The sequence below is a fragment of the Desmodus rotundus genome, chromosome 1 (genome assembly GCF_022682495.2).
Source record: "Desmodus rotundus isolate HL8 chromosome 1, HLdesRot8A.1, whole genome shotgun sequence".
Classification (NCBI taxonomy): domain Eukaryota; kingdom Metazoa; phylum Chordata; class Mammalia; order Chiroptera; family Phyllostomidae; genus Desmodus; species Desmodus rotundus.
In genome coordinates, this window is record NC_071387.1 from 49,645,768 (window position 1) to 49,669,074 (window position 23,307).

At 44.3% G+C, this 23,307-nt stretch overlaps 1 protein-coding gene across 1 annotated transcript in view; it reads left to right on the top strand.

Moving 5' to 3' along the window:
• Positions 1–23,307, top strand: part of KANK1 (KN motif and ankyrin repeat domains 1) — a 189,456-nt gene that overhangs the window by 11,734 nt on the left and 154,415 nt on the right. The gene's annotated exons all lie outside the window — the stretch shown is intronic.

A 23,307-nucleotide genomic window follows, 5' to 3' on the forward strand; every position in this document is an offset into this window, starting at 1 on the left:
GTCATATGAACTTACTTGCGTTCTAATAAGTTTTTATTGGTGGGGAGGAAAGGGGAGCAGTCGTGGCTCTAGAGTGGGATCTGAGAATTGTCTCTAACGCTGGGAGTGACAGCGATGCGGGCTGGAGGCACCGCGCAGGCACTGGAGGTGGAGCAGGGGCTTTTTATGGAGTGGCCAGGTGGGAGGGGAGTGACTGGGTTATGCTTCGAGGGATTAAAAAGTGGTCGATGGATGAATAGGTATAACTTCATCCGTAGCATGCTAAAGCTTCCGCATCTGCACGAAGGTACCGATTCGTCAGTTATAGAGGTTTAGGTGTGCACTGTGTGGTGACCTGCCCTGCAGGTGATCAGGAATTCCATGCTTCTGTCGGCTTAAGTTTAAATATTTAGTTATAAAGAAATTTGTCCTTACAAGATCTGGCCCCACCTGCCAGGTCTGTGTCTGAGTTGGGTGTGTGTTCTCCAGCGGTCATCCCCAGCCACACCTGGTCGTGTGTGAACTTAGAGCCATGAGGGTACTGTAAGTTATCTTCCCCAAATTCAGTGGGTCTTTTTTTTTTTTTTAGGAGAGTTTTAATCATGTTTTAGGCTAATAGAGAAAGAAAACTTTCTTTTTCTTTTTGGGGGTGGGGCGAGGGTGGAGGGTGTCGAGTGTGGGAGTTCTTTTAGCCGGTCTTGGGAAGCACATTTGGATGCTCATGGACACCGGGAAGACCTAATCGGAAGGGCTTTGTTTTTCTGTCGTGGAATTCCGTGTGCTCTTACAGCTTTGTCACGCCTTCCACGTAGCCAAAGCGTCTGCCACTCAGAAACCGAGTGCTGCTGGGTCCTGGCTCAGGCCTGCTTGTTATCGGGAAGGGTGTGCCAACGGTTCGCCTCTTGAACTCCAGAATGAGTAGGAAGACCTTTAGCACTCTTAGCCCATAGCAATTGAGTGAAGTATTTGCTTTAGTACAATGGAAAAAACTGTCACTTTTTCCTGCTCTGTCAACTTTCCTTGCAAAGGGAGGAAAATACTGTTTAAGGGACTTGACGTTTATATGGTTTATCAACCATTTTCTTGCAGAGAAAAGAGTGTTGTGAACCTCTGGCCTCACATCTAGTTTCACCACATGCCTGTTTGCCTGACCAACGTCCTCACTCACACGTGATGTCTGTGTTTAGTTAAGCCTGGGTCCCGGGCCGGACTGGGGGCGCCCAGTCCATGGAAGCTGCTTCCTCCTGAGCATCTCTTCTTTGCTTGACCCTCGTTGACTCAGAAGAGCTTTTCTTTCCCATTTCTTCTGCATGTTTTACCTTTATTTTTAGTCTGGTCATTTTGAAGGGAGGAGGTTCAGTATAGGGCAGTGGGTAGACTCTTGGGTTCTAGACTCTCAACACTACTGCTTCCTGCCAGACACGTTTCCTGTGCCTCCGTGTTTGTCTGAAAAGAAACATTAGTATCATGAAACCATTGTGTTTGGTCTTGGTGTGTGCAGGGGTGGGGTGGGGTGGAGATAGGGGAGTGAGGAGAGCAGGGAGGGAAGATAAAGAAACACCCAGGATGTAGTATTTCCTGACCATAAAACTTCCTGGGTAAAAAAGTCTTAAAGAGCTGCCTTGTTCTCTCTTATGGCCAGAGGAGCAGAGGGAGGGCCGTGATCTCAGGGAGCCCACAGTGGATGGGGGAAGAACCCTGGGAGCACATGAAAGGGCCAAGGCCGGCTCAGGGACCTGGGGCCAGGGGAAGACCCCAGTTCCTTGATGTGCCACCAACCTATTCCCTTCTCTTCAGGAGGATCAATGAGGCAATAGCTGTGTGAGCCTTACCCACACTTTTTTGAAAGAAGCTCCTCCTGCTGCCCCAGGCCAAGGAAACTTTCACTGGTTGTTTAGAATAATGAGATCTGGTAATTGCTGGGAAGTTGTTGAGGTGTTAGGTACTTGCCTGTGGGGGAACATCTCTTTGTGCCTGCCACTATGGGACTTTTAAGTGCTGGTGTCGCCAACCATTCACCATTTATAACAATGTTTCCAGGGTATAATACATAAATGCGGTTGATTAACTGGGCACACTACTGGCTGTTATGTTGGTGAGTCCTTGTATCTAAAGCTTTGGGGAAGTGAGGATAGTATCATTATATATGTAGTGTAGGGCCTATGCATAAGCTGGGTCCCATATAGTTAACTTTCCTTTAACCAGTGACTGTATAGACCAAGAGGATTGGGTCTATTTCTCAAGGCAACATGTACTATTTTGCCTAGTCTTGAGTTCATTACAATTAAGAACTTTCATTCAGTGGTACAAATTAAGAGTGAAAAGGCAAATCACAGAGTAGAATATATTTGTTATCGTGTATCCAACAAACAACTTCTGCAGAATATGTAGAGAACAGCTACAAATCAATAAAAACCACCCCCCCCAAAACCCCCCTAATTTAAAAAAGAGAAAGTCATCAGGAAAATGCAAATTAAAAACTACTATAAAACACCAGTATATACTTACACCAATGGCTAAAATTAACAAAAAAACATACCCACACATTAATGGGTATATAGAAAAGCTCAAACTCACTCACATACATTGACAGTGGAAGTATACATTGGTTTAACTTTGGGTAGCTATTTGGACTAATCTGTAAAGCTGAACAAATGCATGTCTCTCGTGTCTCAGTACTTACCCTCCTAGATGTGCGTGCCCAGCAGGAGTGAATGCATATGAACCAAATGTTCATAATGGAATAATAGAAACAATCCAAATACCCGTGAATGGGGAAGCAAATAGATTGCGGTATGATTATGTAATGACATGCCAAATGGCAATGAAAAAGATCAAATTACTACGATACAGAACAACATGATGAATTGCGTGAAGAGGTGAGAAACAAGCGCACATGTTGTATATTTTCATCTATATGAAGCTAAAAAGAGGCAAAAAATAAGCAGTGGTGACAAGTCTGAGGAGGGCAGGCGGCACAAGGGCTGTAGTGCCTGGGAGGGACGAGGGGGGCCCCCAGCTCCTGCTGATGCGCTGTCTTTGATCTGGTTGCTGATGTCTTGGATATGTTAAAACTTCATCGTGACAAATATTTAAGATTTACATATTTTACTGTATGTATGTTATTCTTTAATTTAGAAAGTTAAGATTGAGCATAAAATAAACCAATAAGGCTTATTGGCTGCAAAAAAAAAGAGAGAGAGAACATTTAAACTGGCTTACACAAATTAGCATCAACAATAAGGAGTTTGTTGGAAGGAACCCATGAAACCCTAGACTGTAGCAGCCCAGCCAGTCCTCCCGGGCATTTGGGGAGTTAGGGCCTAAGTTATGATTTCTTCGGGGCCCGCATGGTATCCTGTCTCCAGCATCTGCACCATTCCTCGACTTCTCTCCGGAGACCGTCTTTCTCTGCTTCAGCTTGCAGGTGGTAGAAAATGGCAGCCCAAAGCTTGCTTATCCTGACTTCCCCTTTCAAGCCAATCTCCTTTTCTTATTTTAATTCACTCTTTCTAGTCCTTTCTCCCTCCCTGTTCCTTGGCTTAGCCTATGCTTCCTTTTCCCCCCTGTGGTCCAGTCAGCTGTGGGGCCAGGGAGGCTGGGATCATGTAGAAGACAAAGCAATCAAGGCTAAGGATGGGTGGATTTTTCTAGAACAGGAAACGTGTGTGAGACAGAAAACGGTTGCGGTCTTAGCACGTGTTCTTCTGCTGAATGTCTGCTTCTCCCATTTTTCCCAGCTCATATGTGGAGTGGGGGCAGAAAGAAAGTCCCCAGAAATTCTTTGATCCCTTCTAACCAAATCAGATTCTCATGTCTGCTTCCAAACAGGACATCCCTGCAGCTTGACCTAAGAGTGTCCTAGAGTTCTGGTTTCACTAAGATCAACCAAAAAACGTGTCTTGCAGAGGGAGCTGTTGTTAACCTTGTACCATTTGGGGATTATGGAAGAATTGCCAAAATACATGATGGCATCACATATTCTGGGTATTAACTTTGTTGCAAATTGTAGGAAATACTGTTCCTAACGTGATGGGAATTTTATAGTGCAAATAGCCTTTCTGACACCTATTATGGGCTTGCTGAGGCTTGTGGCGAGACCATGGGCTCAGATTCAGGGCTTTTCAGGGCAGAGTATTTGGCATTATCTCCCCCACTGTCTCTTGGGAAAACTGTAGATTTACAATTTTCAAGGTCTGTAAACCTTGACTTAGGTTTTGCCTGTATGGGATTTCTTGGCATTGCCCTTGACCTTTGACTAGGCACTTTTCACTGTGCCTTTTTTTCATTTGTTTCTTCCCAGTTAAAACAGATTCTCACCACAGCCGCTGGATGTGACACCCTTTCAGCTTAGTCCTAGTAAGTTTCTAAGTTTCTCTGGACTTCCAGCTGTCAAGACCTCATCACAAATTGGCAAGACGTGATGTTGAATATTTTTCCTTCAGAAATTAAGTTTTAAATGAACTTAACATTTTTTCATCAGAGTAGCTATGAAAGGAGTCTTATCTCTGGGCATTGTTTTTCTTTGGCTTCTAAGAAAAAAAATGAGAGTTCTAGTAATTTTTATCAAGTTCTGTTTTCACCGATCATTGGAAAAGCTATTTGTATCAGATCTTATTGGTACGATTTCCAGGCAGGGACTGATACTAAAAAGCTAAAATGAACCTAGACTTTTTTGGGAATGGTTTCTACATCCCATAAACTCCCAGGCAATTATATTTCCTTGTTTTGCTAGGAGACTGCTGTGCAGGTGAAGTTTATAACCTTGATTCTTGTTTTATCCCTCTATCAGTTAGAGATTAATTAATTACAAGACTGTGGAAGGGTGAGCTGTTGAACTTTATCATCTTCGAACCTACCATTGTTCTCACGGAGGTCTTCTAAAGGTCAGTAACTTAAGTTTTCCCCTTCCCCCCAAACACAGTATTTATAAGGCCAAACTTCCACTAGAAAAAGGCAGATGCTATTTTCAGTTTACTATATTTGTTATGTAGGTGGCTAGCCTGAAAATTCCCTGGCAGTAAGACCTGTATGTCCATTTACTTTCATTAGGCTGCTCTAGGCATTTGTTTATCATTCCACTGAGCATTAAAGCATTTTTAAAAATAAAGCGTTGGTTGCATTTGTCAGCTTAGATGATCAGTGGCTTCAAACAACATATTTTAATTTCTTGTTCACATTACATGACAGCTGTGGCTCTGCTCCGGGGGTGGCCTTTACTCTGGATCCAGGCTGAGTGGGTCACCCTCGTCTGGGACATAACCTCATGGCAGTAAGAAAGGGCAAGAAAGGAAGTGACCAGTCGCTGAAGCAAGTCGTTTGGCTAAGCCTGCCCACAGTGAAGTGGGGAAGTAGAATTAATTCTTCCATCTGGAGACACTCTGTCCCATGACAATGGGAGGTACAATCCTCTTATGGGGAGGGCAGCAAATAATTGAAGCAACAACATAATCTACCACAATGCAGACTATATTTAATTCCGAGAGGTTTAATGGCCTGTATACTGAGGCAGAAACAGTTTTTAAAATTGATTAAATCTGTATCTCAGGGTTTATTTTGGAAAGGTTATGCTTCAGAAATCTGCCCAGATACGGAGAACAAGGTCTAATTTTTGTATACAGGACCGATTAATTTTTTATGATCTGGAAAGCTGCACCCACCATTTGGTAACTTTCCACTCGTTTCTCAAAGGGCTGGATCTGTATTTTAATTAAGAAATTACTCTTATTGCTTTCTTGACTTTTAGTTTCTGATTTTTTCATGTATTACTGCTATCTCATTTGTCATTGTTTTTTGTTTAATTCCTTGATTAATATGGTCTTGGCCACCAATTAAAGGCAGATGGCACTGTTAAGAGACTGGTAGAGAAATGGGGGCTTGGGCGAAAATAAAATTTATTGGGGCCTAGTAAATATGTCCTGGTATTTTTCTTTCAAAAGTGAAATTCCTGGGCTATTGCTACTATCCTTACTGGGAAACTTCTGCCGTATCATTTCAAAAGTAAAAAATCAGAGTCTTTCAAGAAGGACAGCAAGTTATAATTACACCTCCTGTGAGGTGGGGTACTTCAGTGCCGTCTACATGGGGGGGTAGATTGAGGACTCTTTTTTTGGTGGGAAGGGGTCTTGGCTATTCCTACAGGTCCACCCTTACAACTCTTTGCATGAATTGGGGGTTATCTGTTTAGCGAAGAGTCCTGGATAGGTTCTGTATTTTTATGTGACTTTTGGCATTTCTGCTTGGCTGCCCTTTTCAGTAGGCAGGCCAACCCTCGCTCGCCTGGTGATGCTGAAGGCTGCAGTCTCGGTTCTTCCTGGGTGCTGGACCGGCCCCAGCTATTCGAGAAAACTTGTTTTGGAGAAATAGTGTTAATTCACAAAATTCTAAAGGATTTTACACGCAAATTCCATCAAAATACTGGGTACTTGGAACACTGTACTTCCTTTTCCCTCTAGTTTCTTCTCGAGTTAGGATGTGTGAGGTCCTCAGCTTACACGATCCAGGGTAGGACGCAGGTTGAGATACAGTCACGGGAAACTCACACCTCATGGTCCCCGTCGTGGCTCTCAGCAGCCGTCTGTGTGAAGAATCATTAGGAAACTTGCTGTTGGCCTCGGTAACAGGCAGTGCTGGGACCTTTCTTCACAAAATATTTGATTGATTGAATGATGTCAATCTTGTAAGAAATTGTGATTTCCATATGTGGCCAAATGTATATCCCACTGCTAAGCAGCCATGTCAAACTTCACGATCGTCATTGTTGCTTACCTAGTTTAGGCCTCATTTACTATTGCATTGTACTTTCCCTTGTTCAGCATTTAATAATTGTTTCTGTTTTTAAAGTTAAGGTAAATATACTTTAATTTAGTTTTAAAACTTGCCTGAAACCCTTTTGGGAGCAAGGTTAGATATAAATACATATATTGTGCTTACTTGGTACATTTGAAAATTTTAAGAGAGTCCTGCTTGTGTGAAGTGCAGAGAGAGAGAGATACAGAGAGAGAGTGAGTACTGCATCGCACTCCTTTATGTGCTGTCCTTCTCTCCTTTGTTGTGTGCTCAGGGGCCTACTGGGATCTCTGTCCCCCGTGTTCAGACTCAGGGCAAGAGGCTCTTTCTGAGCCCTTTTGCTAATGAGGAGGGGACTGCTGGTGTGCCACATGATGCCCGCTCTCCAGGCCTAGGACCGAGGGTGGGATCGAGCGGCAGAAGGCAAATGCTCTGATGGGTACTTCTTCAGTGACTCTGAGCCCTTTTGCTAGTGAGGAAGGGACTGCATGCTCACGTTTGGATTTGGAGATGGTATTTCCCCGTGAGCTGCTTTGGCATCTAACCCAGCTTATTCTACAAACTCTCATGTGCTTCTTGGACGAGCAGTGTGTACCTGCCTGTGCTCTCCTGCCCTCCAGCCTTTGACCTGCCCTGGCTTTCCCTTTGCTACCCTCCCTTGCTGCTGACAGCTGTGGTAATCAAGCCAGAGTTGACCAAAAGCTAAACTTCTGGACCATTGTGCAGTAGCTTCCCACAGAAGCATCCTCCCTGAACTTTGACTTGTTGCTGTTCCTTTTGCTCTTATTGGTGGATAATGTGAAGTGTAAACATGTTAACTTTTTCTATACCTGCTGGCTCTTCTCCTTCCTCACTGCCATCTCCTTCTCAGCTTCCTTTGCTGGTTTTCCCCCTCCTTGGCTTTTGGAGGACCTTAGGTTTCAGCCCTTGATTTTTTTCTTTTCTGTAGACACTCCCTTGGCAACCTAATGGCTTTAGTTATTTTCAGTTCGGTTCTCGTTATTCTCATTTATTTCTCCAGCCTTGACTTCTTTCCCCAACTCCATGCCTGCATGTCCAACTTCCTCCTCGTACCTCCATCTGAATGCCTGACGGCCACTTCAAGCTCGACATGACCAAAGCAATTCGTGATTTACCCCAGTCTCATTCTTTCCAGGTTTCCCTGTTTTCATGGATGGAAAACCCGCAAACTGTATGGTCATCTTCACTCTCCTTCCTCTCACACTCCACCTCCAGTCTGTTAGCAAATCCTGACCACGCCTTAGAAATGTATCCGGAATCTGCCTCCCCCCGCACATCCTTTCCACTGCTACCATCCTCTCTCACCTGGATTACTGCCGTAGCCTCATAATTGGTTTCCCTGCCTCTGCCCCTGCAGTCCATTCTCAGCAATGATCCTTGAGAAACTTAAGTCACAGGGTGGTGCTTCTCTGCTCAAACCCTCTGTTGGCTTCCTGTTTCCATAAGAGGAAAAGTTTTTGCTGTGAACTCAATGGCTTTCTTGACCTGGTCCCTTAGTTACTATCTTAACTTCTGGTCCTCAGCCCCCCCTCACTCCTCCCCCTCTTGTGTCTGGCCTCCTTGCTCTTCCTCAAATATGCCTGCATGCTTCCCCTTAGGGCCTTGGTACTGGGTGCTTCCTCTGACTGAAGCAGTCTTCTCATCTCCAGGCGTAAGCATGCTTAGTCCTCACTGAGGTGCCATTGGCTCAGTACCTACAACTCGGAATTATAATCTGCCTTCTGCTACTCGTGAACCCCCTTATCCAGCCTGCCCCTTTCTTTTGTCCCGTAGCACAATAATACAGTATAATTTACCCATTATGTGTAATGTCCATCTACCCCAGTAGACTGTGGGCTTCCCTGGCCCTTTACCTGGCTTGTACCCTTATCTCGTTTGTTGGCAGATACTTACCAAGTTCCCAGGGCAGAGCCTGGAACGATAGAAGGCACTGAATAGATACTTGTTTCTTAATGAACTGCTGATGAGGAGTCACCATGCCTTCAGAACCCCTCATGTGAGGCAGTGTGTGTGTTTCAGTTCACTGTTAGGAAAACATTTATTTCCCTGATGAACAAGGACATTTTATTTTCTTTCCAGTCATCAAAGTTGTATAAGTCACATTTTCATTTCCGCTTTGGCTACCAGGGTGCCAAAAGCTGTTTTATGCCCAGTTGGGGTAGTGACTCTTTGCTTCAATATGTAGGTAATCTAATACAACCCTTCCCTTCTTTCCCCGTTCCCCAGCCTTCTCTTGATGAAAACTTGGTTCTGCAGTTATTTTTGTTTATTTTTTTTGACAAAAGCTGGGCCTTTATTATTAAACACTTAAAGTAACCTTTGGAACAGAATGGTGTCTAAGAATTCAAAACCACTCTCCAAAGAGAAGTAGTTTATTAGAGAGATTTGTTTGTCTTACTAGCTTGTAGCTGGTTTTCTTTGGGACTTCAGGCAGGCCAGCACCATTGTTTCAGGTGGTATGCAGCTCACCAGTTTGATCAGTGTTCTGAAACAGTAATTTTGGGTATGCTATTTCTCTACAGACTTTCCTTTGATTAAATTACACTTGGACAAGTATTAATATACTTGTAAACTATTATTGTCAGTCCCAAACTCTTGGTCTTTTAAACCCAAGGACCCTGTTTTGAACAGAATATCCTTAGAAGAATTCCTTGCCATTGCTCAATAAAAGGAATTGTTGGCTAAGACCCAAAGGATTAAATTGATGTTGGGGTGTTCCGTCTGAACACACAGGAGTTGATACCCCAGTGCGTGCTTCTCAGAGGGGAGTCACTTGAGAGGGTATTCAAAGCCATATGCGTAAGTGTCTTCCTGGAGCTTTAATTTTGCTTGAAATTTTTGGAGAACTCTCTTGAATTTGAATAGATTTAGCAAGTTTTGTCACAGAGATTGCAAAAATCTGTAGAATTTCCTATTTCTGTGTCGGCCAAATTTGAGTTCATGACTCTAGTAAATGCTGGACCTTTACTTGAGCAGGATCTAGGAGAGGAAGCCACACAGGGTCCACCCGTCCCCGCTCCCACAGCTGCTGCTCGGCCATCGGCTCTGGACTTGGGCATTTCTTTTTTTTCTTTTTTTTTTAAATATATTTATTGATTATGCTATTACAGTTGTCCCATTCCCCCCCCCCACTCCACTCCATCCTGCCCACCCCCTCCCTCCCACATTCCCCCCTATAGTTCATGTCCATGGGTCATACTTATAAGTTCTTTGGCTTCTACATTTCCTACACTATTCTTACCCTCCCCCTGTCTATTTTCCACCTATCATCTATGCTACTTATTCTCTGTACCTTTCCCCCCCCTCCCCCTCCCACTCCCCTATTGACACCCCTCCATGTGATCTCCATCTCTATGGTTCTGTTCCTGTTCTAGTTGTTTGCCTAGTTTGCTCTTGTTTTTGTTTTAGGTGTGGTCGTTAATAACTGTGAGTTTGCTGTCATTTTTACTGTTCCTATTTTTGATCTTCTTTTTCTTAGGTAAGTCCCTTTAACATTTCATATAATAAGGGCTTGGTGATGATGAACTTCTTTAACTTGACCTTATCTGAGAAGCACTTTATCTTCCCTTCCATTCTGGACTTGGGCATTTCATGGTGACCCTCAGAGACCGCACCGCGAGTGTCCTAACAAATTGAATTGGTCACCTGAGGGAGCAGCGATTTTAGTTTGTTCTTCAGATATGATTGCCAAAAGCCATGGGTTTTTACACATTACTCCCGTTTCCTGTTCACACAGCTTTAAGTTCTGCATACCAACACACACACATCTCTAACTCCACCCCTCACAAGAATGAAGTGTCAAATGTACTGGGAACTTTTGTTTTAGTTTGTGATCTTAGTTGTTTTAAAATAATAAAATGACCAAGTTCGTGAGAAAATGAGAAACCCTGAACTCTTCGAAGAATATGACCATCCTGGCATTATGTCTGAGGCATTTCTCCAACGAAATGGGTTTGTGTCATGAGCGACGGGGCATCCCCGGAAGGAGTCTGTCACTCACACACGTTTGTGCCTTTCTACAGTGCCCGGTGTATTAGGGAAGACCTCCCCAGGGAGCCGATAGTGTCATTCGCAGGTTCATTCGCAGGTTACACAGACGGGGAGCTGACGCAATAGAAGCGAGCAAAGCAAGCATCCTGTGTGAAGTCCCAGTCACTGGGGCCATCCACAGGTGGAGAGGCAGGTGCTAGTCTCAGGCCAGGTGTCTGCAGTGGTGGCACTGGCTGGTGGAGTGGAAGTCTGGCAGGGCTCCGACCGTGACCCTTGGTACAGCCAAGTGCAAACGTGGAGTGGCCGGAGCTCTGAGTTCCCAGAGCCCACAGTGGGTGGTGGTCTCATATCGGTGTCCAGATGGAATCCTTATCCGAGTGTCCAGACTTGTGATTTTGGGTGTTCTGGGCCCCCCTCAAGGGTGCTCCTGTAACACCCCATTAGCTCAGTCTTGATGTAGCATGTGACATAACCATCATGGCTGACAGTGACTCCATACTGGATTGCCAAAAGTATTCAAAGAGTCTGCTGTTCTCTTGTTCTGTACAGTTAGCAAGGTGATGCCTGTGTCCCCAACCCACACGTTCTAGTAGTCGGTGGTCAGTACAAGCAGCAGTAGACCTAAAAACCACAGGCTGTTTCTGAAATACGGCTTTTACTATTGTGCTGTGCAAATTAGCCCATCATTGACTCTCAGGTGTGAAAAACCTTGAAGATGAACTCTATGAAAAATTTCACCAAAGTCTTTATGTGTTTGTATACGTTAAAAAATCCAGTTGCTCTACAGCATTTGTAAATGAAGACAGTAGCTTCTGCCCCACCTCTCCCATTCTGATGCCTTCCCCTTACAAGTAACTGCTTATAAATCGTTTATCTTCTAATGTCATTCAACTCTAAGAAAAGGCTGATATTTGACTGGCTTCGACCTGTGGAAATGCAGTATTTTAAGAAAACATGCTTATAATTGTCATTTCTTGACTTTTAAAAATCCAAATTTGGATAGTTACTGTGTTCATACTCTGGAAGATGAGAACAGAACTCTGGAATCTTGTCCCAACACTCTTTTCTCACATTCTTCTGGTGTACAGTTTTTTGTTTGATTAAGATAGAAAGTTTATATGGTTGTGACTATGAAAGTAATTCACCGCTGAGACAGGTAATTTGAATGTTTTCTTCCTCATAAGCTCATTATCACCCAGCGTTAATAATTTTGTATGTTAGCCTCACTGCCTTTCAGTGGTTCACCCTCAAATTGAAGCCTAACCCTGAAACCTCGGGGGGGTAGTTCATCTGTTGGACCAGTTCCCAGAGGCATCCCTTCTGAAGTGTCCTCCTCAGTGCAGAGGTGCTCTTCATTTCTCTTTCCCGGATCCTGTGGTGTCCTCTTTCCTTGCGGTCTCTCTTGGTCTCTCACCTTGGCAGAGGGCGTTGACCAGCGGCTTCTGAGAGAGGCTACATGGGACATACATTTTTTGAGATTTGGAATGTTTAAAATGTCTCCCTTTTCCTCCCCGATAGCTTAGCAAAGTATACACTCTTAGGTTGGACATCCTTTCCCCTTAGGAATTTGAAAAGATTGCTCCCTAACATTTCCCTTCTTCTGTTTAAAAGCTTTTAGGGTCTTTTCTTTGTCCCAGGGCTTCTGATTGATCTGTTTTCATTGATTTTTCTGGGCACAGAGTGGCCCTCCTAATCTAGAAATTTATGTTTTTTAGTTATTGGAAAATTTCTTGAATTATCTCTGATACTTGCTCTCTTTTCTCTTGCTGGAATTCCTGTTTTCAGGTAGCGATCCTTCTGGAGCACTCTTCTGATGTTCTTACCTTTTTCTCTCATATTTTCTAGGTTGTGGTCTTTTTATTCCATTTTCTGGTGAATTTCATTAGCTTTACTTATAGTTGTTTTGCTGAATTAAAAGTAATCTTCAAATGGATAGTACATGGCTCAAATTGAAAATATTTTAAAAGGCAAAATAAAAAGTCTCTTTTCCTGCTACAAGCTACCATATTCCTTCCTCAGAGGCAGTCGGTGCTCCTCTTTCCAGAGAGATACTCTGTTCTTGTATAAAAAAGTGTGTGTGCGTTATCATATTCTCCCGTCTTTAAAATCGCAAATGGTAACATACTTTACGTATTGTTATGCACCCTGCTTGTTTTCATGTAACCACACTTCTTGAGATTCCCCTATACAAGCACAGTTTTTCCTTTATTTTTATAGTTTTAAATATAGCAGCATAGTATTTCTTTTTACAGACATTCCATATTTTGTTGAATCCGTTTCCTCATGATTTTGCTATTTGCAGCAGTACTGCCAGGGAGAACCTTGCTCACACGCTGTTTTCCTCACATGCAGTAAAATCCGAAATATGGAATTACTGGGTGAAGGGCTCTGTGCCTTTGTTCTTGTGACAGGCGTCACCCCCAATGTCCTCCATAGAAGCTGTGCTAATATATATACTCTCAGCAGCAAGGTACAAATGTGCCTGTCGCTCTGCATCCTTGCCAGCATGGGATGTTAGGAAACTTTAATTTTTGCCAATCTGATAAGTAAAAAATGGTATCTCGTGTGGTTTTAATTTGCATTTCTCACAGGAGGTTGAGCATCTTTTCATGAATCTGTACAAGCCTTTCTGTGAGCTGCTGGGCTATTATCAAGTTCTGTCACTTTATATATAAGGAAATAAGCCCTTATCTATGTTGAGAATTGGAGTTGTTCCCAACTTATTGTTCAGCTTTTGACTTAGATTATGTTGTATTTCTCCATGTAGACAAATTAATCAGCTACTTTTTTTTTTAATCTTCACCCGAAGGCACTTTTTTTTTTCATTGCTCTTTAGAGAGAGAGGAAGGGAGAGAGAAGCATAGATGCGAGAGAGAAGCATCTGTTGTTGCTTCCCCTGCACTCCTGGGCCCAGTATTGTACACACCTGCACGGGAGACCAAACCTGCAACCTTTCGGTTATGGGACGACACTCCAGCCAACCGAGTCACACTGACCACGGCTGTCAGCTGCTTATTTTAAGGTCTTTGAATTTAATGCCATAAGGGCAGAAGGTCTTCCCCACTCTAAAATTATTTTTTTAATTGTCCAGCATTTCTTCTGATTTCAATTTTTATTTATCCATCTTAAATTAATTTTAGTAAGTAGGGGATACTGGTTTACTTTTGTAAAGATGGCCACTGGTTCTCTCAACCATTTATTTAATATTCATTTATCCTTTTTGATGGGAAAGGCTACCTTGATCGTATGCCGAATCCACAGGCTTGTGTTTCCATTTCTTGACTTCTCTGCTCTGTTGATCTGCTATCCATGTTTTAAATGTAATACTATGGTAATTGTTAAGGATTTTCTACATATTTTACCCTTAGTGAGGATCAGGTTTTTATTTTATTGTTGATGTTGATATTAACCACAAGTTTCACAGTGACATTTAAAACTGAGTTACTCAAAATTTAAAGAAAATCAATCAGCATTTTATGTAATTCAAAAGAAGTACATTGACTGACCTAGGTTGGTATAGGTCAGAGTTTTCTAACTCAAGGCTTACTAGCCAATGAGAGGCAAACAAGATGCCAAACCAGAGGTAAGAAGTACTTACTCATTCACTTTGGGGATCAAGATTGGCTTACAAATCAGAACATTTGACCTTGAGGGAGGAAAAAAATGATTAAATAGGTCAATAATTGCAAAGCAGAGCTCTGAAGTTCGAGAGCTGGATGGAGAGATTTGATCGCGGGACTCGGAGTCGTCTGAGATGCAGCTCTTGGCTCATTGTCAGGTGACGGAAACATCAGTATCAGCTGGCGGGCAGCAGCACTGGTGGTGTTCCCTCCGCAAAAAGCCTTTGTCTGAGATGAGAAAAGAGACTGCAGTGAACCACAGACCCTTTCAGTCTGAACCGTGCAAGCCTTCTGGCCTCTCTCCTCCGTGTATTCCTCTGAAGTAGCCCGTGAAGTGGACAGAACAGTCGCCACTGCTGTGTGTGTGTCTGTGTGAGCCCGACTGTTGCATGTGATAATGGGACACCAGAGAGAGAAGAGAACCGGTCTGAATGCCCACTGAGCTGTGCTGCCCGCAGTGTATGCTCACGGGTAAGTCATGTTTGGAAATGGTTTTTCTCCTGAAGGTAATGAATTTAAACCCTTACCTGCCAAAGGCCATACCTGCAAGGTCCCATACATTGGGGGTTAAGGCTTTAACATATGAATGGGGGGGTATGAAAACATTCAGTCCATAACAAGATTGTGAAATAATGGATGGGAGACCTGGCCTGGTGGTTCAGTGGGTTGGAGCATCATCTCATACACCAGAAGGTCGTGGGTTTGTTACCTGATTGGGGCACATACCTAGGTTGACGTTTCGATCCCTAGTAGGGATGCGTACAGGAGGCAACCAATCGATGTTTCTCTCTCTCAAATTAATGTCTCTCCCCTCACCCTTCCTCTCTCTCTAAGGCTCAATGAACATATCCTCGGGTGAGGTTTAAAAAAAATAATTAAAATAATGGGTGGGCTACTGTGGGTCCCTGTGGGTCAGTCCTCTCCTCAGAAGCCTCTAAAGGGACTCAGGCTCCACTTAGGCATACAGTGTAAACAGATCAAAAAATAACTTAAGACAGAGCATTAATCTTTTTTTAGGAGCTTTGGGCCTAAAACTTGTGTTTAACGTCTTCCCAGCAGTCCCTAGAATGGGTTTAAGACTTTTCAGTGATTTATTTTTATTTATTTTTAGAGAGAGGGGAAGGGAGGGAGAAACAGAGGGAGAGAAACATCAGTCAGGGACCTGACCAGTCAGGTGCCTCTCACACCTCCCTAACTTGGGACCTGTGCCCTGACTGAGAATCGAACTGGCGACTCTTCAGTTCGCAGGCCAGTGCTCAGTTCACCGAGCCACACCAGCCAGGGTGTTGCAGTAATTTATTTTAAAAGGTGCTGTGGTCTAATTTCCTTTTGTAAGGGAGAGGTTTAAAGAAAGAAGCATCCATATCAATGTTACCATACGTTTTTTGTTGTTGTTTCATTTTAACCGTTTTAATGTACAATTCTGTGGCATTAAGTACGTCTACATTGTTGTACAACCATCCATTTCTAGAAGTTTTACATCTTCCCAAACGGAAACTCAGCCCCCATTAAAAACTGTCCCCATTCCCACCCCCTCTCTGTTGCCCCCTGGCAACCACTATTCCACTTTGTCTAATTGTTTTATTTTTAGGTTTGGACATATGATACTCAGAAGCTAAACCTTGCTCGTATGAAAATCTTCATCAGTTCCTTGGCTTGGCCATACAGCTTGCTTGTTAAGCCTGGGACTAAATGTAGTCTTACTCACTGATTTTGGAACATCTCAGAAGAAGGTAAAATTGCCTGAGTTTAGAATAAAGAAACGCACTTCCAGATTTCTGGAGTGGACCAGAGATTTCCTTACCAACAGTGGCATCTCAGTCAACCGTGTTTTTCTTATCTCTTGGCCAGAAAACAAAACCGGAGGTTGTGGTATAATAAGCCTTGTGTACTCAGCTGCAGGAGGGAGCAGGGAGGTGGCTGTGTTCTGAGGCCTGGTGGCTTGCCGAAGATAATGGGGCCTCTGGCACCATGCAGTTGCTGGTCACAACAGTTTGGGAATTGGATTTTGTCCTGCAGAGATGGCGACCCTTTGAAGAGAAAGGCACTTGTGAATATTCGCATTGCTTTGAAACCAGTGCCAGGAAGATACTGGGGGTTATTGCTAGTCACAGGCGGAACTGGGTGTGCGAGGCTTTCTTGTGCAGGAACAAAAGTTGTTGAAGAAAGGAGGTGATCATTAATTTCACCAGTGAAATTTGTTGGATGCCCAGAGCAATTTGGAGGAGTCACAGCTGGTTTTAAAACCTGTTGGTAATCCTGGTACATCCTAAAAGTGCGTCCAACAAATGTCAAAGGTAAGGAGTATGAATTTGGGTTCAGAGTTTAGGTGTGCCAGTGTGACCTTCAAGGGTGGTTTTTAACCTTGGTAAGCCTCGGGTTGCCTCATCTGAGGAATGAACACCAAGGCTGTTTGTTACTGGGTTCTTTGTGGGAAACAGATCAAATAATGCATAATCATCATGCATTTAAAATGTCAGGCACAGTCCAAGTACTTAATATTGGCAACTTCTTATGCCCCTGGATAGGCACATAAAATGGAAAATTTTATACATACCATATACATTTTTGTCCTTCAAAATGCTGTTAAGACTTTCCAATCCTGAATTAGTTACCTTACTTGAATCCCAATAGTTTTATTGGGTCACATTCAGATGTCTGCACCATCCTGGCTGAGGGTGAACACTGACTGGTGAGAAGTCAGGGGTAATGGGTTGGCTCTTCCAGCCCAGTCAGTCAACACTGGGCGGCATTTCTAGTTCCTGGTCGAGGGAGTGAGGCACGTGCCGAGGTCACGTGAGCTTTGGACAGTTCCTACCCATTATGTTGTTTTCCTCTTCAAAAAGTAGGCAGGAATTTGTTTTTAGTAGCTACGTTCATTATCTGTCTCCAAGCCATACCTCCCTTTTCCATGTTTATGAAAAGCAAAACAAAATTACTAAGCGCTCACATCATCCTCTTAGAAGGATCTGGAGAATCACTAGCTGACACTCCCAGATTCTACAGATTTGGGTTGAGATAAGGAGAATAAAAGTCACCCAGTACCTTTTACCACTCTGCTTTTTTATTCACAGTGGTTGGCACGGGACTGCAGCAGAGGGAGCAGGGGAAATGGGGTGGGCATAGGTGAGATCCAGTTCTGTAGTCTTGTGCACCCCCAAAATACATCTCTGGTAACTGCCTGTCTGGGTTTACTTGGAAAGGGCATTCAGTAATAAATAGTGGGAGTGGGAAGAATGAGCCTTCAAACCTACCCAACTGGTAGAAATTTAGAAAATGTGATGTAGAAATGTACGTTTCCCCAGCTTGTGAATCCAAAACAACGGGATTGTTGGAAGACCTTTTGAGACTTGTTCTTTTTTTGAAAGCATTATTGTTTTCAGCGGGCACATGTGCTTTGGTCATAAAAATTTGTGCTTTAATCACATTGCTGGGCGGGGTGGGGGGAGCTGTATATTTTACTACCAGCAGAAAGTAATGTAAGATGTGATGTGTTCTTAGCAGGCACTAGGAGATTTTTTAAAAAATATTTTAATATAATGAAGGGAGAAAATACAGTTCTTAAGCAGAAAATGCTGACTGTGTTGGCAGACATGTATGTTTTATAAACATACTAGCAGAGAATGATTTAACTCTTCGCCACTTGGTTTTATCTTAGTCATTCCTATGGTGATTCCTTCCCCCGCCCGACCCGGCTCCCTGCTCTTAGTTATGCAGCAGCCTGCTGGCTGACATTTAACTTTGACTGTTAATCCTGGGGAATGAAGCGCTGTAATTTATGGTCAAGGGTACAGATGTAAAGAGACAGAAACGATACTCAAATGCTTTTAGTGCCTTTTTTCTGCTCCATGACGTCTTCTCCCAGAAACCTTGCAAAAGCATGGGAACTAAACAAGTTTTTCAATAGAGGAGAAAACCTCTTATTCTTCTTAAGTAGAAAATTCTGTGAATTTCTGTAAAATTTAGCTTTGCTTGCCTGTGCAGGCACAATCATAGTCTTTTAATTTTTGATGTATATTCTAATACCATGGATAGAGAAGGGTGGAGGCGGGGGAGAGGGAAGGCTGAGGTAGGGCGCCAGGCTGGAGAATTGATGTCTTTCTTTGAGGATGCCCCCGGCGCCCCCTCCTGCTGGCTTCTGGACCGTGGGACCCAGCGCATCATTTCCTGTCCAAGTTGGCACTGACAGCAGCCTAGTATCTCTGCCCAGTGTTCTCAAAATGCAGTTGGCAAGTTTCCAGCAATAGAGTCACCCAGAGAAACAACGTGTCCTCCTTTTTTTCTTTCTCTGAAGCCTCGGGCAGCCTCCACAGGCCTCGGTCCATCTGTCCCTTGCATTTTGGAATAGCCCCATTGAGTCCCCAAACCTTGCCGTAGATATATGTAGCAGTGGCTTCCTGAACATGCCCCCAGCTTGTCCTGTTGCCTTCATTTATGCTTAGGCCCTGAATCTCCCTAGAGAAGATTCAGACAACACTTTCCTATGGGAGAAAGGAAGGATATATCCCTCTCCAGTCATTTCCCCCTCTAGACCAGCTCGCATTTGCACGTGCCTATGTCTGAGGCACTGCAAGGCTTTCCATGCATGACCTCATTAATGCCTATAAGAATCCTGTGAGATGGGTGCTAGGATCATTCTCTAGGATCATTCTCAAGGGCGGTTCAGAGAGGCTGCCTGCCCTGGGTCACGTGCGAGGATGAGGTAGCATTGCAGAGACAGCAGCTTTGCTCACTGTCAAGAGAGGTAGATTGCACAGTAAACCTGGGGGGCAGAGTGGCCCCCGAATTGTCCGGGCTCTCACCCCACTTTGGAGCTTCACACTCTCGGTTCACAGTAGTGTGGTAGAATGGAAGTTATTGGGTATCCTCTGCTCTTGGCGTTTTCGGTATTCTCCAAGGTAATAGGCATTTTCCTTATCATGCTCTTCACTTCCTTCTGAGTCCTCCCGAGCAGTCCTCAGTGTCCATGCGTCTGTTAACAGTTCTCTTCCAGGCAATCTAGACTTTTCCATCATCCTCCTCAAAGTCTTCCAGGCTCTACCCACTGCCCAGTCCAGAGTCACTTCCACAGTTCTTGGTATTTGTTATAGCTGCGCCCCACTTCCAGGTACCAAAATCTGTATTTTTTAAACCCTTCTACAACACTGCCACGTTTAATGCTTAAAATAACACAAATGCATTATCTTTTAGTTCTGTAGGTCAGAAGGTTAACGTAGGACTCACTGGAGTCAAATCCAGGGGTGGGAAGGGCTAGTTCTAGGAGATAACCCCTTTCCTCATTGCTCCCAGTTTCAAGAGGCCACCTGCGTCCCATGGCTCTTGGCCTCATTCCTCCATCTTCAAAGCAACCAATGACAAGTTGCATCCCTTTCATGCTTCAGATTTCTCCTACTGCTTCTTCTGTCATCCATCCCTCTCTGCTTTTAAGGATTCATATAATTACATTGGACCCATCGCGTAACCTAGGTAAATCTGCTTATCTCAAAGACCCTTAACCTTAATCTCATCTTCAGGGTCCTTTTGCCAAGTAACGTTACATGCTCATAGCATGGGAAAGTAGGGCTGGGACATCTTGAGGGGTGGTGTGTGTATCTGTCTGTCTGCTAGCCTGCGTGTGTCACTCTGCCTACCCCATAAGGTAAGGTATAAATGCATAGCAAAGTTAATCTCTTCTCCTCTTTGGCAGCCAGCATTCCTATAGGCCAAGCGTGTGGTTTCTGATGCAACAAACATTTTATTCAGGGCTCATCTGTTCCATCTGGCTGGCCGCGCATACCTTGCAGGGCAGGTGCAAGATGAGCAAGAACTGTGGGAAGACTGAAAGCCCCCTCCTTCCCTCTTTTAGTGAAAACAAGCTGTAGAAGCAAGGAGGCCGCTTGGGTCGTGACTCTCCTCCTTATTGTGAAATTAAATAAAACTAAAAGAGCAACAAAAACCTTTTATAATGGATATGCTAGTGCTGGGATATAAAACTGACCCACTTCCTAAAAGGCTCTTTCTCCTTTGAATACAAAGCGAAGTTACATTGTAGTTTGGGAGAATTAGACCCCTCCATTGGCATTTGCTGTGTTACTGAATAGGGTCCCTCTGGGGAGGATGGGAAGCCCCCTCTCTGCTCACCACCTGGAATTTGATGCGGGTTCCACTCCGACAGCTGGTTAGCCTGCAGGGCCCTTACAAGTTAAATCTTGTCTCAGGAAATAATTTGCTAGAAGATCAAAGCATGGCTGGGGTAAATTAATTTTTCAACAAACCACAGGTCTGGGAGAATGTAAACCTTGTCTCCTGGGTGCTACTGATGTCCTTGATGAACGAGTAATTTGGGGGGCTCTTTTTTCTAAGATTATAATTCTGCATTTGATTGCTTCATGTCTTAATATGTTGGCAAAGAACTCTGAAAACTTGTGCCTGATAAAAAGCCCTGAAACAGCCAGTCAGTTCCATGTATCAGCACCTATCTCATTTGGAGTAATGGAGCTCTAGGGGCTTTGTGGGGGAGAGGGTGATTTTTGTCCCTTTGGCAGTGTCTGAGACATTTTGGGGTTGTCTCGATTGGGAGGGGTGCTGCTGGCATCCAGTGCTGTGAGGCCAGGGGTGCTGCTAAACACCCCCACGACAGTTACGCAGCCCGAAATGTCAACAGTGCCCAGGCTGAGAAGCCTTTCGAGGGACCATTTTCTGTGTTTCCCTAACTTACGTGTGTCTTTCACACTGCACATGGGGTTAGTTTCTTCGAGGATCCGTTTCTTTTTCTCTCACTCGTCACAGCATCTTGCCTTTCTTTGGCTCGAACGCTTATGAATTGGGTTGCTCTCCCCCCACTCAAACGCCTTGTTAAGGAATCCACGCTTTTCCTTGTGCTGGAGCACAGCTCTGAGGGCGGCACCGACAGCAGACGGTGGACGCATCAGCACGGCAGGCACACTTCGCACTTCTGCCGGCCTCTGCCTTCTCACCGCGGAAATGGAGGTGACAGAGCACCCAGTTCAGGGTGATTGCATTTAAGAGAGATGGTATTGCTGAGGGTCCTGCATGTAGTAAGTGCTCAGTACATTCCTTCTTTGCCCAGGAAACTGATTAGGAGACCATACGCAAAGTCCGAGGGGTCTAGTAAACTTTTCACCCAATCTAGTTTTTAGTATTTCTATTCAATTTTGAGAACATGGAAGTTTGAAAAACCCCTGGCCTCGGACCCCCTGCTGCTTGTTCTTTTGGGGAAGGCAAGTCAGCTCAGGGCTCCGTGACTTGGAGTTCTGCCCCCAGAGCCACCGTTCCACATCAGGAGAGAGACAGCTTACAAGGTTTTCACTTGAAAAAAACATGATAAATCCAAATGATTGAAAGAGTAGTTGATTGTTGCAAAATTTAACATTTCTCTGGTTGATTTCTGTGCCTGTCACTCACCCCTCACCACCTTCAAATCCAAATCCAAATCCTTCTTTAGAAGGAGGCTCGAGATTATCCTGATAATTTCTGAATTTTACGTCTCCTAACTACTGGTTTTCTCAGGCTGCCTTTTCTAATGTGCATTTGTAGACATACTGCTTAGTAAGCACATTTCATGTTATGTTATTTTCTCCCCTTGACATTTTTCTTGAAAACTAGTTCATGTTATATATGTTTTGATACTCCTGTGGTACTTGGTGCACAGCAACATTCTCTCGGCCTGGCACTTATGTTTGCTATCGATGATGAGCTGTAACTCATTTGGGATAAACAATTAGAGGATCAGCTAACACTGTGCAGAGAATTCAGTAAGGTTGAAGCTGATGGGTGGGGAGAAGGAGAGAGAGCACAAGTGTAGTTGGGCAAATCAACAGAGTAAGCGCTCTGAAGGGGAAGTACAGGCTACCGTGGGTGCGTAATACTGGGACCATTAGTGGGAGGTCGGGTCAGAGAAGTTTAAGCTGAAACGTGTTGGGTGAGGTGGACTTGGTCAGGTGACATGGAAGATTTGGGGAAGATGCTGAGTCAGGAGAGCATCTTCCCAGAGGCAGGTTCTGGGTTTAGAACCAAAGAGAGTTTAGTGTATGACTTCAAATTGGAGGGTGGAGTTGATAGGTATGGGGGAGGTATGTGTGTGAGAGGGTAATATAAAGGGCCTGGTGAACTATGTTAATAAATTTTTTTAATTTATTGACTTTTAGAGAGAGAAACATTGATTTGTTCTACTAATGCATTAATTGATTCATATATGTGCCCTGACTGTAGATTGAACCCGCAACGTTTGTGTATTGGAATGATGCTCTAACCATCTGAGCTACCTGGCCAGGGCCATGTTAATAAATTTTAAACTTTATCTCAAAAGTGGTAGGAAATCACTGGAGAATTTTAAGCTGATAAGTGATAGAAGTGCAGGTTGGAGAGTCCCCCCCCCCCCCCCCCCCCCCCCCCCCGGCTTGGGGATGTGAGGATGGCCTCAGGACTGCTGGATCTCCGGTAATACCCAGGTGAAAGAAATCACAGCCTGGGTTAGAGCAGGGGCCCCGTGCTGGAGAAGGGTGGACAGAGTGGAGCTTTAGGATGGGATCTCTGTGAGCTGACTGATGGGGGAGAGGGAGGCGTCACGGGCAGTGCCCAGGTTTCTGGGAGGCCCAGCTGTTGCTCAGGGAGAGGAAGCCTCAGAGGTTTTGGCGGGGGGAGGACGATGAGCTTAGTTTCGGACAGACTGAGTTCTAGGGTCTGCTGGATGTCAAAAGGGAAGTGTGCGTTTGAAGTTTAGAAAAGAGAGGAAGAGCACATCAGGGTGGGTTCTGTGAGTCTTCCCCACCTTTGGTCATTGCAGCTGTGAGGTAATGAGACCGCCAAGTTGGGGGGCTGTGTAGAGTGGGAAAAGAGGGCTAAGGGTGCAACCCTGAAGAGCAGCCAGCAGAGGAGGCTGAGAAGGGTCAGCCAGAGAGGTCAGAGG